This window comes from Ambystoma mexicanum, chromosome 1p (genome assembly GCF_040938575.1).
Source record: "Ambystoma mexicanum isolate Mex_15411 chromosome 1p, UKY_AmexF1_1, whole genome shotgun sequence".
Lineage (NCBI taxonomy): Eukaryota > Metazoa > Chordata > Amphibia > Caudata > Ambystomatidae > Ambystoma > Ambystoma mexicanum.
Genome location: NC_090921.1, coordinates 250,317,422 through 250,331,512, shown reverse-complemented (window position 1 = coordinate 250,331,512; position 14,091 = coordinate 250,317,422). Strand labels below are relative to the sequence as shown.

At 45.8% G+C, this 14,091-nt stretch overlaps 1 long non-coding RNA gene across 1 annotated transcript in view; it reads right to left on the bottom strand.

The window, feature by feature from the left end:
* Positions 1-11,449, bottom strand: part of LOC138497716 (uncharacterized) — a 183,794-nt gene extending 172,345 nt beyond the window's left edge. Inside the window, exons 1-2 of the long non-coding RNA XR_011278674.1 lie at positions 11,307-11,449; positions 4,463-4,544 (exon numbers count right to left, since the gene is read on the bottom strand). This is a non-coding gene — a long non-coding RNA (uncharacterized lncRNA). The remainder of the gene's footprint in view (positions 1-4,462; positions 4,545-11,306) is intronic.
* Positions 11,450-14,091: the final 2,642 nt, after the last annotated feature.

Genomic DNA, 14,091 nt, shown 5'->3' with positions numbered 1-14,091 from the left:
CAGGCAAACTTGTCTGAACGTGAAAGATGTCAAATCTTGCAAGACTTTGTACAATGGGATTGAGAAAAATGCATTTTTTCAAGTAAATCACCGTGAAATAACGTGCCTCAACAGGTATGTTACAATGAACTGTAGATGGGTTAGGGACTAGAGGGAACTCAGCCTCTACTATCTGGTTTATCGGGTGTAAATCTTGTATTAAATGCCAAGACCCTTCCTTTGATTTTTTAATCAGATAAACCGAAGTATTGCATGATGACTCTGATGTCACTAAAATGCCTTGCTCCATCATGGCGGAAATTGTCTTGAAAATCCCTTCATCTGCCTCCCTAGACATGGGATATTGTCGTGCTCTTGGTAAAATTGCTCCTGGTTTCAATTTAATCTTCACTTCTCCAACTCCTTTCAGTAAGCCTATGTCATAAGGGCTTGTAGTCCGTACTGAGACAGGCACCTTTGCCATTTCGTCATCAAAGTATTCAGATCGTGTTTGTGCCAGCATCATCCTCTGGCACCTCTCTTTTAATAATTTTCACCCAATAAATGAGGTTTACCTCAAATGTCATCTCATCCTCACCTAGTTTTTCTTCAAACAGATCGTCATCAGTGACGTCAGTCAATCTGTAACCTTCCCCAATGGCGATTATTGCGTACCATTGTCTGCCTTCATCATCACAGCCATCAAACAAAGCCATCTCTCCTCGCACTATGGCTGCTTGTATTATTAAGAGAAACATTTGTCCCTTTTGCTCATGCATAGGTATTCTTGGTCTGAACCGAAACTCATCTGGGGTTCTCATTGTTCTGTCTGCAAGGTCTGGTAGCCACAAAATTAATATGCTCACTCCATATGCTCTGATCATTTTGCACACGTTTAAATGATGCATTCCTGGAGTTGAAAACACAATGCCTTCTTCCGTGAATGAGATTGTCATATTTAACTTTGTCATCAAATCTCGTCCCAATATATTGACAGGCGTCTGTTTCGAATACAATAGTGGCACTTTCAATGTCCCATTCTCCTATAGAAACTGGAGGTTCTTTTGTGAAAGGAACACGGCTTGTGGCTCCTGTCAAACCTTGGGTATTCATGGCATTGCCAGATAAAGAAAACTTGCCTTCACGTATACACAAGCGTGTTGCACCCGTGTCCACTAGGAACAAACATTCTTTATCCCGTATAGTGACATATACCCTTAGTTCCTCGTGAGGATTTGGTGTCACTGATAGGATGGAACACATCAGGTCTCCCAGTGAGCTGTCCTAGTCCATGTACAATTTTGTCCCACAGTTAGTGAATGGATTTCCTTCATCACCGGTGGCATTTCCTGCTCTAGTTCTCAATATCTGTCCTGTGCCTATAGTCTGTAGAAGTTGCATCAGGGACTGTTGAGACTGCCCTTGCGGGAACTTGGTTACCGTCTGCTGTGGTTGCATGTTTTGCTGCACTCTCGGCGCTTGCTGCTGTACAGTTTGATTCTGCGCAAATCCATCTCCACCCTGCTGTGAAAAATGCAGGTGGATTCACCATTCTCTTTCTTGTAAATTGATAATTTTGCACCATCCTTTGACTTCTGCACATACGTCATCCCACACGTCCAACACGTTGGCGGTGGTCTGACCATTTTCCCATTTTGCATATTCTGATTTCCGCCTTGCATATTCTGAAAGTCTCCCTGATTATTTTGCCATCCCCTTCCTCGGTAGCCTCTTCCTCTTGGGCTGAACCCATTATTATTATGATTGAACTGTCTTTGGGTATTGAACTGCTGCGCATTGGATCCATCTGTGCTAGTTAACATTGCCCCTTGAATGGCATATTTCGACAATGTTTTCTGCACTAATTTGGCCTCTTCGCCTTTCCTTACATCATTCTTCTAGCGATTTTTCTCTTTCAGCAGCCTGGAATAATGCACAATGGTCAGTTGTATTTCTGACCATGGCTCAGCTTCAATTCCTACCAACATCTTGAGCTGCTTCTGCACCTGTTCTGGCAGCCCTTGACATAATATATAGTAAAACACGGGTATAGATTTCCCCCAAGATTCGCGAGTTTCCAATAGCCATGCATCTTGAAACGTCTGATTCTAAGGCAATGGATCCGGGTATAGCACCACACTCAAAGAACTGCGCCACAACGTATATTTGTGGAAACTGAAATGTATTGATTATAATGCCCTTTTGGATAACACGTGTTTCGACACACCAGTGTCTTTTTCAAATCTGGGCTGGTGATAAAAACTATATTCCAAATCAAAAGTCTTCAATTCAGTAGAACAGAAAGTCATGGGTTAAATCCCCCTCCGGCTTGTGTCGGTTCCAGACGAAAGGAGATTGAGTACAAGCCGGAGGGGGATTCATGTGTTATCCAAAATGGCATTATAATCAATACATTTCAGTTTCCACAAATATACGTTGTGGCGCAGTTCTTTGAGTGTGGAGCATTTTTCTTCAACTATCTAACGACAGGTCTCTATGTCTGCTGCTGCGTGAAGCATCCTCAGTATCGTACAACTGAGTGCTTCCAAGGCGCTCATCCTTTCCCTTTCCTTGGGGTTCTTTTTCTAGTTCCATCTCATCATGCTTCTGGTGTCGAAGTCATCTTCTAGAATTACTCTAGACGTGCTTGGTACTGCATCATACTCAGGAAAGAATTCTTCTATATGTTTGCATTCTACCACTGGATAGGGTTTTCTAACCTCCGTTTCCGGATACTCAAGAGCACACGTTCGCTATCTTTGCTTGCGTTCTATGTCGTCATCAAATTCTTTACGCTTCCTCGCTTCCTCTCTAACCCTGTCTTCCTCCTTCTCCCTAGTATCTCCTCATTTATTTGCCCTTCGTATTACCTCATCTTTCTGTCTTTTTTTCTCTTCTCTCATATCTTTTGCTCTTCTTCTTCTATTCTCCTTTGTTCTATTCTTTCCTGATCATCAGCTGTTCTCTGCTTATTATCGCGTTTTCTTTGTTCTCCTGCCTTTTCCTGTTTTCTGGCCTGTTCATCATGGTATAACTGCTCTCGTTTCTGCCTATCCTTTTTTCTCGCCCCTTCATCTCTCAATCATCCTTTCTCCTTATCCTTTCTCTCTTGTTCATCTCATTCTCCTCATTGTCTCATGTCCTCAATGCCTTTACCATCGAGTTTCAATAAAATCGGACCTCCCACCCATTCGTTCTGTGTGAATGCCATCTCATCAGTTCTATCCTTGTCTCCTTTCCATCTCTTTACCTCTCTTCTCATACCTAGAGATGTACTTGCTTGTGCTTTTTTCTTTTTGCGCCTCTCCTTGTCCCTTGGGACTTTGGAGGTAATATTGCTTTCCCTGTCCTTCTCTGGGCTTTCATCACTACTTTGCGTAGGTGACCCATATGACGGGTTGCTATATCCCGTTGCTGCTTTAAGTTCTCTAAGTGGGTACAATCCTTCGTCTTTACTAGCTTTGTTTTTTTATTTCAGATGGGGCGGGTGGCGCAGAAGGCTCCTCACCCCCCTCTTTGCATATATTCAGTATCCAATCTAACGGCGGCTCCTCCTCCCATTCTTCCTGGTATATCTTCCAAAGTTCTAAACTAGCAAGGTGCTTGTCTTTCTGCCAGTGTACGTGGCATGTAAATATGTCATCATGTGTTGCAGGACCGTTTTAGATAGCGATCCACCTTGGGGCCACGGCATAAACATTTTGTCCATGGTCCCTTTAACCCATTCCTCACTGTACCGTTTAAGCTTAGGTGTGTGTTTCGGCAACTGTTTGCACATATGTATTAACGGAGTGATGTCTTCCATGCTTAACTCGTTTATCCCTTATTCATATGAAACTTGCTTATTTTTTTACTTCACACTTTATTGCAATTGCGTCTCAACAATCAACAATATGAGCGAGTACCAATCGTTGCAAGCTCCAATCCCGTTTTTCAACAATATTTTTTGCTTTGATCTTGCTAAAAAACAACCATTAATCCATGTCATGCAACAATTTCCTTCTACAATTGTGCAATTTGCATACCTTTTTTCCACAAAAAACTTTTAGACTATGAAGTCACTATTTTATTCAAACACATAAAACAAACATACAAAATCTGTCCGGCCACATAAATCTTATGCCATATGCTCTCTCAAATGAATCTTACCCCTATGTTTATTCCATCATGGAATTTAAGCCTATCTCTTTCAGATTGCCTTTAATCAATCCGGTCTCCTACGTCATTCTATTAACAGGACTTTAGATAAGGGCTTCTGCTAGCATTCTTTAAAATCTAGAAACTGGGTGTATACTCTTATCGCGGCCACACTCATGATAGCTCTTTATATTGCTTGGCCACACTCGAGTCAATATCTTTCCCCTTATGTATACATTACACTCTTATTCTGACGTTATATTTTATCCCGCCTCCCTCCGTTGCCTTCCCTTACTTGTTTTTAAGCATGCATGCTTTGCCAAAACATTCAGTCTTTCTTACTCACCGTTCGCATGTCTTTCATCTACGGACGCTCGGGATCACTGCCTTTGTTACTGCATATCCGCGCTGCTCGTCTGTTCCGCTACCTGTAGATGTGGGAGGGGTTTTGGGGGGAAAGCAAGGAAGCCGTCACACTTAACCTGCAGGGTTTTTTAATTAATCTATCCACTATCTACGCAGAGCTTCTCATTCTATCAGCCGGATGGCAAAGGACGTGTGATATTGCTGAGGACCCAAAGTTACTTATGTCGACGGTCGATGGGTATCTTCATCTAATCTAACCATCTAACTCTGCCATAAAGTGAACTGGATGATCTCCAAACAGCCAATTAAGATGAGTAGCGGTACCCTTGAGATAGATGGGGATGCAGATTCATACTCATGCATCAAATAATTAAGACAACTCAATAGTTTGGCAAAGTGAGTCTGTTTAATGATAAGTTCATAAAACGGGGAGTACAACGAACATCAGCAATTGCTCTATCTTCTAGCTCTCTTTACTTTTACAAAAACACAATATTTATAGCAAAAACTCGTCATTGCTGATGTACAACCTGCGCACGTACTAACGTCATTCTACGTGGCAATCTTAAAAACCTAACATGCAATGTAATTGGTTATAGGAAGGTAATTTAACATAGGTACTATATCTGTATATGGTAACGGGGAGAGGAGATTGGATAATCAATGTCAGGTGGGGCACCTAAACCCACCCTTCAAAATGGCCACTATGAACGTCACTAAAGGTACGCCGTCCCATTGGCTGTACTCACTATAGGACTCTAGATTACATGGTCCACTATGATTGGGTTGGCATCAACCCCACTCATACTTTTCCAGCTACGTCTACCAGCACGCAGAAAGAACATCCAGGTGCAGAGAAGCTCATCTGCACCCCAGCTTCCCACCAATTATGCTATAATCAATCATTACCTCAGTAGTCATGTGTCAATTACTTCTTTGTAGTTTGGCCTTGACTCTGCTCTGTGCTCTGAGAACTTTTAAGGAGTATGGGCATGGCAGGGATCCATGCGTAGGTGTGAAAGTTTCACCCTTGCAGCCTGCCTTTGTCACATGACTGGATACAGTGAAATCGACTTTTCTCCGTGTCTTCTCATATATTTGATTTAATTCTGCCAATTCTCTGACGTCTGTGGCTTATCATGTATGTGGAATACGTTTCTTCATCTTGACATCAACTTCTTCACCTTAGGCTCAAGATGTCACTTATCCATGATATCTTCTCTATATTTTGTCTCTTGTCAGTGTTCTCAGGTCATTATATCTTCTATATGTGCGTCAGTCCAGTTTCTTATGACATCACCATTCATCTTCCTTCATTATCTTCTTTGCTTCTTCGGTTATTGTATTCAAACAACTGGCATATTGTTTAGAATGTAAGAATGGGTTTTTTAATGGATACCTTACTATCCAGGTTTTCTTAGGTGTCGGTATATTAATAGGTGCTGTCATACTGATAGGTACTGGGCAGAGCCCATGTGCTGCTCTCTGTTGATTTAACTGTTCTTCATGCGTCAGATACTTTGGTGTGAACTCAATAGGTAATGGGAGATGGGCAACTGGAGTGGGGGCGATACTCGAACTTTCTCTTCACATATCCCAAAAAGGAAACATGTCACAAGCAAGAAATGGGCAGGCATGTATTTCTACACGCTAGGTGAAAAGCTGTCATTACAGTGACATGCGCAGTAAAATCTAAGCCCTTGCAAGCAAGAAACAGTGGTTTAAACAAGGCAGTCTACAGGATCTGCTCAACATTATAATTCAGTAATATTCAAGAGAAGTACATGCTATTTTCAATTCCCAAACTTCCCCCACAGTCTGATGACGGTGTTTCTGCTATTTGTGCTTGTTTGTTTGATTCCATCTCTCCTCAGTCACTGCTGCTTCATAGCATGAGTTGCCCTTTCTGCTCCTCTCCACCTGGAATTAGCCTTTCCTACTCTCACTGTCGGTTTGCTGTCTACTCAGCATTTCTTGCATGCTTTATCCTGCCATTGTTGTCTCACTCTCTTTACTCACCATTTATAATATTATCTGGTGTTATTTACAGTGCCACTTTTGGTTAATTCGATTTGCAGAGCACTTGTTAATAAATGCTACTAATCCCCATCATTGTTTCACATTTAATCTTTTATATTGTGTTTAATGCAGGAGCGGAGACTAGCCTCTAAGTGCGGGACAAGGATTCAAACCTGTGTGCTCTGTGTTGTCTTGCTTCCAAGACAACGTGTTGCCCCTGAGCTATCCACGAAGCCATTTATGTCCTCCGTTTATGTCCACGGGAGAGTGAACGCATGATTCTGTCATGAGGAATATGAAATCTGTGTCGATTCCGCAGCTTCTCATCAGGGAAGCATGCCCTAGATGTAGAGACATTTTCTCTTCCTGCTTTTTCTTCTCTCCTCACACACCCATTTTATAGGTTTTTGCTTTCCAGCTTTTTTCCTCTATCCCGCTCCTCAGTTTAATTTCTAATCTGTCCCCTTCTAAGCAAAATGTACTTTTTCACAATATCCTAATCTGGGACTAAATGCTTACAACCGTCTTCTCTCTGAAACTGTGTCTCCTTCTGGTGCATTTCATTTTATGTATGCCCATCAACAAATTATTAAAGATTTTAGAAACTGGGAGCAGGGGTTGTTATCTGGATAACATTTTAATGCTGGACTTGATAATTGTAATATTTGGCCTGTGACATTCATTCCTTAATACTTGGAATGGTGATGCGTCTATGTTATTTAAGAACTGTTTATGTGCCACTCCATGTCCAGTGGCACATGCACACATGCTCTCGGCAGCTGTGCCTGCTGCTGTTCTGCTCTAAAAGCTGCTCTCTCCCAGTCCAAAGTACTCTGCCTACTGGGGCAGAGATGGGCCACATGTCAAACTGGGCCATTGAAAACAATGAGTTACCGATAACCTCAGTCAAGTGATAATATTAGGCCATTGATGAAAGTTGGCCATTAATAATATAAAGCTACTTATAATATTGAGCTATTAATAAAAAAAACACTGTTGATGCAGAGCTGTTGATTATGAGTAACTGATAATATTGAGAAAGCAGCAATATGGGCCAGTCATGATACTTAACCAATAATAGAACTGAGCAACTAACAACACTGGGCCACTGATAATACTGTTCCACTGATGATGCTTAGATACTGAAAATATTGAGAAAGAGGCAATGATGTGCATTGATGAGACTGAGCCATTAATAACATTAAATGCTAATGATACTGAGCCATTCTAAATACTGACCCACTACTGATGATGATGAACTACCGATGATACTGAGCCATTCACATTACATAACCACTTATGTGACAGAGCCATTGATCATACCATGACACTTTCAACACTGCCAAATATAAGTTGTTCATAATGCTATTCCACACATCATGCTGATCTATTGATAACACCAAGCTGCTGTAATATAAAGACACTGATTATATCGAGCAACTGATCAGGCTTTGCCACTGATGATAATGAGCCAGTTTTGGCACTGAGTCACTTTAGCAATAATAACGTGATCCGTGGGCTTCACCGGCAGGTGACGGCCCGGACCCATTACTGGTCTGGTGAAGACCGCAGACCACATTTTTATTGCTATTAGCACTCCGAGGCAAACCCTCTATGTGCTAATAGCAAATGGGGAAAAAAATGCTGCGCTGCTTTGTTCACAGCTGTGGCCAGGGAGAGTCAGGATTCCCATAGAAATGGAAGCGTGTCTCCGCTCAGAGCCCCTCTTCCATTTCTATGGCGTTAACAGGAAGCCAAGTGAATGGTGCAGCCCGGGCATGGGAGACCTTTTCAGGTAAGGAGAGTTGGATGGGGTGGGGGAGTGTTGAGGGGCTCGTCTTGAGGGCGGAATGCAGGGAAGGAGGGAAAACAGCAGCGCTGGGAGGAGGGTGGATGCGCAGACTACTCGGGTTCCTCCAAACCCGAGCTTGCATCGATAGGAGGCGCAGTCATGGATGGCCAGAGAGAAGATAGGTCCTGGAGTTGGGATGGGGCTGATGAGCAGGAGAAGCACGAGAGAAGTTCAACATAATGGGAGCCCAGACAGACTGGGGGTCTTGCCGGAGGGATTTGGGGCTCCGCTGGCTGACATGAGTTCCCATTATGTTGAAATTCTCTTGTGCTTCTCTTGCTCATCAGCTCCATCCCAACTCCAGGACCTATCTCCTCTCTGGCCATCCATGACTGTGCCTCCTCCAGGAGGTCAAAGAACAGAGCCCTGTTCTTGTGTACAACTTTCAGGTGGGCCGGGTAAATCAGCATGTATTTCAGGCCCGCTGTACGGAGCCTGGCTTTAACCGCTAAGAATTCTGCTTAATTTTGCTTGATTCTTCTGCACCTGAAAGGTGTAATCTGTGTAGACTGCCAGGTCGGCCGAAGCTCTCTTTAGTACCCCGCCCTGTCTGCAGGAGGTCAATATTTTCTCCCTGTCCTTGTAGTTCAGGATTATTGGTCTAGGAGGCGCCCCGAGGGGATGGGCGCCTGGTCAGTGCCCTGTGAGCTCTATGAATTGTGAAGCCCTGCATTAGGTTCCCGGGCCCAATTTCCTGTAGTAGCAAGTTTTCTATATAAGTCGTAGGATCCGTGCCTTCCTCCCCCTCTGGCAGGCCTACTATGGGGATGTTGTCCCTGCGGGCCAGTCCCTCTGCCTCCTCGACCTTGTTGTCCATAAAGCTGACCTGCTGCAAGACATGGGCACTAGCCTGCGTCTATAAATCACTTCAGTGATCTCCTTCGTCTAGGATTCCAGAATAGTAGTGCACTCTGCCAGGTTACGCACATCCTGGCAGAGCATTCCAACATCCACCTGCACTGCTGCGATCTGTGTCCCCAATGAGGCCTTCAGGACCGCTATGGCTTGCATCACCTGATTGTGTCATTCCATGGCTTAACCCCCTTTTGCTTGTGCAGCGTCCATGTTACCTCTGGGAGCCTGCTGCGCAGGCCTGGCGTAACTGTCTAGTGGCGATTGGCCTGCTTTCGCTTTGGCTGATTTTGAAGGCATCCAGACTGTGTGCCTGCAGCCTCCATCTAATAGTCTCCCATATTCCTGGTCCCAGTGCCCTGCTGATTTTCCAGAGCTCATTTGCAAAATAGAGCTGTGCTGTCTGAGCATTCCCTGTGCTGGATCTTCATAGTCCCAGTAAGCACAGTGGCTCCTCTGCTCTGGCCCCTGGAATGTAATTGGGTTCTAAGGTGCCATCCAAACCCCTTGCCAGTATGTAACTGGGTGCTTTTCCTGGGGCCTCCCAGCAGTGGGGGCCAGCCGTGGACCCCCTATTGTTGCGTCCTTCCTGCTCCTTGTAGGTGCTCCCGGTCTTCAGGGCACTCCCTTATAATCACCGTCCAGCCCGGGTTCCCCTCGTACAGGCAGTCCAATCCTGCCCCCCCCCCCTCCGCCCACCGGGCTCCTAGTGCTTCGGGGGAAAGCGATTGGTGATTTCGGACCTTTTCCTGGTTCCTCTGTGGACTTTAGTGCTAGGAGGACACAGGCTCCGGGTGTCACCGCCCTCCCAGGCTCGCCAGAGCTTGACCCCTCTTCCCATCTGCCATCCTGCAAATGTTATTTTAATTGTGAAAGCATTAGCTACTTAGGTACTGATTGCTCATTAAGTTGAACACGAGAGAGAGTGAGGAGAGAGAGACATTTCAACCACGTGCCTAGCCTTTCATCCATCCCAATTTAATGAAAAAAGTACGCCTGAGCGAGGTGGAAATTGAACATTCAGTGTACGAATGCCCACTTTGTGGAGCAATCACATGTTAATGCAGCTGCAAACGGTGTGCTGTTTTTAGCGTTTCCTCCCTAATTTTAGAAAAGTACCCATAAAAAAGCGTTATTTAACTCAAATTTTTGCTTTTCAAAAATGGGCTTTTGTATCTTCCCTGTAATCTGTTTCATAACAGGCACACACATTATTTAAAATGCTCCATTCTGCTTACAAAGTCCTTCACAAAAAATACCTAAAATCGATCTACATTAACCGTTTCCTTTAAAACGGTGCCATTTAATGGTTCATTTTTCAAAACTTCCTTGGCAGCAAATGCGTGCAAGCCACCTGCCATTGGCGGGGGGGGATAGGGGGGAGGAGGGAGCACGACATGAAAGGGGCGCCATTTATTTTCCCTAAAAACAAAAGATGTAGAGGAATTTACAGCAGGTTGGTTGGTGCCCATAAACACTAAGCTAGGGTGTGTCTCAGGTTCAGCTAGGATACGGAATGTGTGCTCTGAGTCCTTGACGACGGCAGAGCAACGCTGGCTCTCATTTAGAGGCAAGCTGTCTGGCCTTGAGAAGTTGGCGAAGCTGGCTCACATCCCAATCATAGCACATAGATCGGTGCCCTTAAGACGATAGCCTGCAAGATAATGCAGGAGCATGTGTGTACATTTAAAAAACCTGCAGCCAAGTTATTCTCCATCAAATTGCCTCTCATTGACTTGAGCCAACTGTTATATTGAATAGTGCCTGGGATGTTTTGGGGGGTCTGTCACTGTCTCCCAACCCTCGGTGCAGAACACAGAGTAGTCCCAGGATTTATTTTCCATAGTTGTAAAACCGGTCTTTTTATTTTCCTGAAGATTTTTTTTTTTTTCCCTGTCCACCGATGGGACGGAGAGGGGGCTATGACCATCTCTATCTCCTGGCACTGCAGTGCCTCCTCCCCCACATTGGCCAAGTTTCTTTTGTTCTCAGTTCTACCCTACCTGGTCCTCGCTGGAACCCATATGCACAAGAAGGTGGTCTGTGTAGGCCATGTTACTTTAGCAGGCCAAAAGCACGGAGTGTGACTGCCGTCTCTGACCTGAAAGTGCCATGTCCTGTGATGCCATGCATTCCTCTGTAGTGCATGCACTCTTCCGAGAGTAGACCTCAAATGAACTCCAGGAGAAGGCACAGGTAGGTGCCAGGGGGAGTGCCCGCCAGCGCGCAGTAAACGGCCCGTCATCAGTTCTCTATGCTGCCCAGATTCCACTGGCACTCCTACCCACAAGCGCGAGCTGGTCTCCCCCTCCAATCGCAGGGGAGATTGGGGGTGGGTCCTGGCCAGCCAGTGCTTCTTTCATAGCCACTGCCTGTTGTGCTCGTGCCCCCATTGGCCCAGTGGTGATTGACAGGGCCCTAGGGCCACAGACCTCCCGCGGTTCCTCCGAGCTAGAAACAAATGACGGCGATGCGCGAGACATGGGCGGGAGAGGGGAACGGGCGGCTTATCAATCGCTGCAGCACGAGAGCCGCGTCAGTTGGCCCGGAATGACTGCTGGGAAGGAACTTAACCTGACACTGGGGCGCGTCCAGGAACTAGCAGCGCTGCCCGTCCATGGTTCTTAGTTGATGACTTGTTCAAAAGCCGAATTTCAAGATATTGGTTTTTGACACGACTTGGAGTTTATTTATTTTGCCTGTTTTTGCTTTAAGGACTGTCCCAGACTTACTAGGCATCTGTACTCTAATGTGCTGAGGAATGACTATTCTGATTGTATCTCTCCTATTTGCCCGCCGTCGGGCATCTTGCTTGGTTTCCAACTTGTCATTTCTAGTAAAGACTTGCTATATCTACCGGCGTGTCTGTGTGTTCTGTGCATTGTCTGCAGTTGTGCGGAACCACCTTGAGGCAGGCGGGAGGCTCTGCCACGCATCCCATTGTAGTGTGCTGAAATATAAACGCGAGCCAGGAAAATAGGCAGGCCAGAGAAGCCAAAGAAAGATTTGATACGAAGGAGCTGAATGCAGCTCGGTTTATATAGCTGGCATCACCAGGGCTGACGATGTGCGGGGTTCATTTCAAAATCAAGTTTGGAGGCCAGAGACGTGGCTACATATGGAAACCCTGTTTTCTTATGTGAAAAATAAACATGCATTGCTGTGTTGTAGTGTAAGGTTTCAAATCCAAAAGAGCGGAAAGACGAATACAAATGGGTGGCCAACAAGCAGTACTGCACAGTTTTATATCCCATATCATTTATCTGATGTCACAATCAAAGTGATGGGATGATTGAATTCCGAGCACCATCGTTGAGAGTGCTTCTGGGGTGTGTGGGGGGTGGGGAGAGAGGGCGGGGTAGGGTAACTGTGATGCATAGATTATAATCGAGACTTTTTGTTTCCTGAATACAAGTTGAACTAGGAGATTTCCCTGGTTTTGTCATTGTGATTGCATGATATGAGTCGCACACTGAACGTCATTATTGTCTAAGCATTTTCGTTTATGAGGAGTGTGCTTCCTTGGGGAATACCTGCATGCATACACCCACCACCACAGCTTGTATCTCAATTCTGTCACGAGCAGTGCCAAGGGGGTGGGTGGGGTGTACATTATCACTGCAGAACAAAGAAGGCCAGCCAGTAGGAGAGCTGCTTCCCTAACGGGCCACTAAGAAAAGCGTTCACGCTAAAAAAGCTATATCTTCCTCATTGACGGGGACCCTCAAGGCGTGGGCGCCCATTTCAGTTGAAAAGGATGAAATGCCCTAAAGCTGTACCTGAACATCAGCCAATGAGCAAGGACAACCTCTGGGGAATGGGGTGCTTGTACACAGCGTTTCATAAATCCAAGTTTCTCACACGATGCAAAGTCTAACTTTGTGTCCATTATATACGAGCCATTGGGCTTTACATGTCTTTTAGATGTGTTCCTAGGCTCTTGTATGCACGTCCCGAAGCACTCGGGGTCAATCACTGTCGGATAGGTATGTTGGTACAGCACCGGCGGTTGGCCCTGGGGGGCGGGGTCTCTAGGTAGGTGTTCGTGTGAAGATGACCAATCTCTTCTAGGCTGCAACAGATTGTTTAACATCTCCCAGCAATTCCGTATCCCAATGGTACTTCCCCTGCCTGCGCTCTGCTCATTGACGCCCAGATGTATCCAGCGCCAACGCTAGAACACGGTGCTAGAACTGGTGAAGCTGAATTCTGCAGAACACCTGGGTGCAGATGACCCAGTTGCAGCCTGGCTGTCGATCTGCTGGCAGCAAAGGATTGCCGGCTAGAGAAAGAGGGAGCCCTTAAGAGTCCCAAGTGAGAGCGTCGGTCCTGCCAGGGTGTAAGCAGGTGCAATTTACCTGCATCCGGGACCGGTGGGTAGGAACATAGCGCAAGGGATTGCTGAGAGCGATAAAGTGGCTGGCCTCCCACGCTCTGACATCAGAGTAGCACCTCCAGGGGAACAGATAGACATTTCTTGAAGAAGTGGGTGAGGGGTTCTGTGTGCGTGATCCAACAGACCTCCCCCTCCAGCCCTGAGCGCCCTCTTCACCACATCCTATATTAACCCCGGTGGGTCCATTGAGCTCTGAGCTGTGCACACTTCACCCAGGAGCCACACTCTATGCCTTCAACCCTGAGCTGGGCACCATGACCCCCTGAAGGTGTGCTGACACACCTCCCACAACAGCGCAACGTTGCACCCTCAAATTGATACAATGAGCACAGGACACTTTTTAATGGTCCTGTGTCTGTTAGTCCCACCCTACCGCGGTGCTGTGTCTGGCTCTGTGGGCGATCATCCCGCATTCTACCTCACCTAGGAACACACGTGTACTCCACGCTCACTGCATCCAGACTCATCCCAGCCTCGCCCTCCTCTCCAG